We start from the raw sequence: 4,916 nt of genomic DNA on the forward strand, positions 1-4,916 counted from the left end.
AGCTCACTGGTTATGCTAAACCAAATAAATGAAAAGCAGCAAAACTGATTTTTTTTTTTTTTTTTTTTTTGAGACAGAGTCTGTCTGGTCTGTCGCCCAGGCTGGAGTGCAAGGGCGTGATCTCAGCTTACTGCAACCTCCACCTTCCGGGTTCAAGTCATTCTGCTGCCTCAGCTTCCCAGGTAGCTGAGACTATAGGCATGTGGCACCACACCCGGCTGATGAGGTTTCACCATGCCGGCCAGCCTGGTCTCGAACTCCTGGACTCAAGTGATCCATCCACCTCGGCTTCCCAAAGTGCTGGAATTACAGACATTAGCCACAGCAACTGGCCGCAAAACTGATTTTATACTGTGGGTTTATACAAATAAACAAAATACTTTCTGTTTTTCTATATTTTTTCTTACATTTCTTATAAAAATAACAGAATGCTTCATTTTATTCACTTCAATAGGACAAAGTCCTTAGAGAAAGATTGAAAAGAGCTGATAATCAAACTCCCAAATTTTATGCTTATTTCTTTTCTAGTGCTATCAATTTTCTGACATTTAACATAGGCAGGAAAACGTTCTCGGTAAATTGAGCATTTGAGTCTACAAATGTCTTCAAGCATTCTGGCAAGTTACATATATCCCACGTTGCTTTTGGTTGCCCATCTCTTCTTTGCTTCAAACCTCCACGTGAGTTTCTTCTTTTTTCGGGCAGTCCTGTGAATTTTTAGTCTCCATTTTTGGCTTTTACAAAATTGTGGCAGACAACTGCTTTGGCAATTTTTACACCAAGCTCTCGAGTAGCTAGCTGGTTGCTGAGATCTTCAGCCTTCTCAATATTCCACTCCTCCACAGCCTGCTCTATCCTCTTTTTGAGGCCTTCTCAACAGTTTTCCTTTTAACAGAGGGGTCAAACCTATCACTGACTCCAAAATACTGAGGAAGCTCCTTCCACTGGACTGCATTTGAAGACTATTCAATTCCACGTATCTAAGGCAATTCCAGAAGGACACTCTTCTTAGGCATTTACATTTGACTCTGTTTCACTTTTTGCTTCATCTGTTGTGAAATCTATGATTTCTGCTTTTCTGAGGTTCCCATCCTCTTTATCTTCCTGTAAGTTAAGCCTAGAGCTCTCCAATGTAGCTTCATCTTCAGAGTTTGACTCAACATCACTTTCATTTAGTCCAGGAGGTACCAGCCCACTCGATATCTTTTCTTCTGTCAGGAAGCAGCCGCCTGGCAGCCATCTTAAGACCCTGTCAACCAAATAATTTTTTAAGAAATAATTTTTGTGTGAAGTCATTGTTGTGTATTATTTCAGTGTTATGTGGGCTTTATATAAAATAATATGGACATTTTACTTCATTTCTATGCTCTGTAACAGTTTAAAATGATTGATTTCTTGCTTTACCATCTTTTTCTTTCCTTTTTTTTTTGAGACAGGGTCTCACTCTGTCACCCAGGCTAGAGTGCAGTGGCATAATCTTGGCTCACTACAACCACTGCCTCCCAGGCTCAAGCAATCCTCTCACCTCAGCTTCCAGAGTAGCTAGGACTGCAGGTGCACACCACCATACCCAGCTAATTTTTGTATTTTTTAACAGATGGAGTCTCACTATGTTGCCCAGGCTGATCTCAAACTCCTAGGTTCAAGCAATCTGCTGGCCTCAGCTTCTCAAACTGCTGGGATTATAGGAGTGAGCCACCACACCCAGCCTATATTTTTCAATTAATTAATTAATCTTGGAGGAGACAAAAAACATTCAAATCATAGCACTCACTAATAAAAAACTGGAAATAAAAACAAATGCCAAACAAACCAGGAAGGATTAGTTTATGACATAGTCAAACAATAGAGTAATGAAAATGGATAAACTCCAACTGCATACCACAGTGTGGATAAATCTTAAAAATACAATGTTGAAGCCGGGTGTGGTGACTCATGCCTGTAATCCCAGCACTGTGGGAGGCTGAGGCAGGCGGATCACCTAAGGTCAGGAGTTTGAGACCAGCCTGGCCAACATGGTGAAACCCCGTCTCTACTAAAAATACAAAACTTAACTGGGAGTGGTGGCACGTGCCTGTAATCCCAGCTACCTGGGGGGCCGACGCAGGAGAATCACTTCAACCTGGGAGGCGGAGGTTGCAGTAAGCCGAGATTGTGCCATTGCATCCCAGCCTGGGCGACATGAGTGAAACTCCATCTCAAAAAAATAAAACAACACAAAAAACAAACAAAAAAAAAACCAATGTTGAGTTCTAACAGCCCAACATAAAAGTATATTTATACTCTAATTCTATTAATGTACACTTAAAATACAGACCAAAGCAAACCATATTGATTAGGAATGAATAATCAGGTGGTAAAAGTACAAAGCAATGCAAGGAAAGACTGAAGTCAAGATAGGGCTATCTCTGTGCGGGGAAGGGACTGGAAAAGAAAGGAGTAGATTGGGAACCAATACAGGGAAACTTCTGGTGATAATGTTCTATTTATCGAACATTTATTAAACAGTGTCGCTACACAAGAGTTTGCTCTATGATTATTCATTGTAGTGCTCGTTGTTGTATGGTATATGCTTCTGTGTATATGTATTATATTTCACAAAGTTGATAAAGCTTATACAACAAAGAAAAGGTTCATTACTGAAAACAGATACCAACACCCAGGGGAAGGGGTACAACAGAGCTGATTTCAAGAGCCTAGACATGAGGCCCTGAAGAGGAGATCACTTCGTGGCCTAGAAGAAACTCATATTTCTGCCTCATGAGTATCAGTTTGGGGGAGCAGGGGAGTTCTATAGCCTCAGTAAAATATCAGTGCAAGGACCCATGTGTTTTTTTTTTTTTTTTTTTTGAGACAGAGTCTTGCTCTGTCACCCAGGCTAGAGAGCAGTGGTGCGGTCTTGGCTTCCTGCAACCTCTGCCTCCCGAGTTCAAGCGATTCTCCTGCCTCAGCCTCCCGAGCAGTTGGGATTGCAGGCATCCGCTACTGTGCCAAGCTAATTTTTGTATTTTTAGTAGAGACGGGGTTTCACCAACTTGGCCAGGCTGGCCTTGAACTCCTGACCTCGTGATCTGCCTGCCTCTGCCTCCCAAAGTGCTGGGATTACAGGTGTGAGCCACCGCGCCCGGCCGGCAGTTATTCTTTACAGATCTAATTCTGCAGGGCATCAGCTAGGCTCAAGATAGAATTGAGGTGAGGCTGTGCAGGCTTCAACCCCCAGATCTGTCTGAAAATGTTCAGTTGAGCTCAATCCTGGGTGAAGAAATGATACCAGAACCCCAGAGTTCCAGTACAACACAATGATGTTTCTTTTGTGATGTCATCAACACCTGCTTCTGACGTCACCCACCCAGAAGTTTCCAATATCATTAAGTGATAGTGGCGGTGGATAACAATGACCTCCTACCAGCTGTGAATTTCTCTTCTTCCAGGGGAGAAGTACTAGTAAAAGAGATTGCTGCTGGCTAAGATTACCCACCGGGGCCTTGGTGAGTGGGGCCCAGTCTGAGGCCAGGGGTAAGAGAGGGCAGAGAGGCCAGGGTTGTCCCAGAAGAAGGGAGGCCTGGGTTCTCTTCTGTGGCAGGGCTGAGTGATCATAGGGCCTGACTCCTCCACTGGGGAACACCAGCTTCCAAGTAGGGACAGTGCTGTGTGTCTAGACCTAAGCCTGAAGTCTTCTTCTCTCTAGAAAACCACAACCCTGTGTCTGGTTAGGCAGAGGACATTGGAAAAATGGTTTTCCATTCCAATACATTTCCCCGCTACTTACTGCACAGGAAATCAAATTCCCTTCCGTCTGGAAAGGCAGATTAGAGCGTGTGATAGGAGCTGAGCTCCCAAAATGAATCCACTTTCTTAGAGAGTTTTTATTTGGCTCTTGGGATCAGGGATACCCTAGAGTATGTGGCTTGCCACTTAAAGTATAAACAATGTATTGGCTCTGCCTTCAAAATACTGTCCCTGTCAGTGGCATATGTTTATATTCTGGGTCCTGTAGTAAAATCTGTGGTCTGACTCCCATCATCTCCAAGCCCATGGCCCCCTGCTTACCCTCTGCCTAGCAGCGCCACCCAACACCAGGCCTTAGGGTGATAGGGACGCTGGTGTGTGGCTTTCACTTCCTGCCTTTTCTCGCTCATTTTGATTCTTCCTGAACGTCTCACCTGGGTGCTACAGAAAACCCACGTACATTTATGTAGGCTGTGCACAGTTGTGAGGTATTTTTTTGTTATTGTTGTTTTTGCAATTACAAACAATTCTGCAATGAGCATTCTTGTGTGTGTAGGTCTTTGTGAGCTTGAGTGTGTATGATGAAATTATTTCTAGATAACAGAGGCAAGTTCCCAGGCCCACCATAGGCTCAATAAAACTACGAGGGTTGGGTCCCTGCAGTTGTTCACTGGGCTAGTTTAAGATCTCAGACAATTTCACTGATCAATACAGGCAGTCCAACTTACAACGACTCTACTTACAATTTTTTGACTTTAAAATGGTGCAAAAGCAATATGCATTCAGCAGAAATCATACTTCAAGTATCCATACAACCATTATGTTTTTCACTTTCAGTATTCAATAAATAAAATCATCTAACACAAAGCCCATTTTATAACAAAGTGTTGAAATATTCAACATTTTATTATACAATAGGGTTTGTGATAGATGATTTTGCCCAACTATAGGCTAATGTTAGTATTCTGAGCGCATTTAAGGTAGGTTAGCTTAAGCTATGATGTTTGGTAGATTAGGTGGTGTGTTAGTCCGTCCTCATGCTGCTAATAAAAACGTACCTGAGACCCGATAATTTGTAAAGAAAAGAGGTTTAATTGACTCATAGTTCCACATGGTTGGGGAGGTTTCAGGAAACTTACAATCATGGTGAAAGGGGAAGCAAACACATCCTTCTTCACATGGCAGCA

The 4,916-nt window shown here is 42.8% G+C and overlaps 1 pseudogene; it reads right to left on the reverse strand.

Moving 5' to 3' along the window:
* Positions 1 to 499: 499 nt before the first annotated feature.
* LOC119619062 (protein FAM204A pseudogene) lies at positions 500 to 1,913 on the reverse strand (annotated as a pseudogene).
* Positions 1,914 to 4,916: the final 3,003 nt, after the last annotated feature.

This window comes from Chlorocebus sabaeus, chromosome 24, assembly GCF_047675955.1.
Source record: "Chlorocebus sabaeus isolate Y175 chromosome 24, mChlSab1.0.hap1, whole genome shotgun sequence".
NCBI classification, from domain to species: Eukaryota; Metazoa; Chordata; class Mammalia; order Primates; family Cercopithecidae; genus Chlorocebus; species Chlorocebus sabaeus.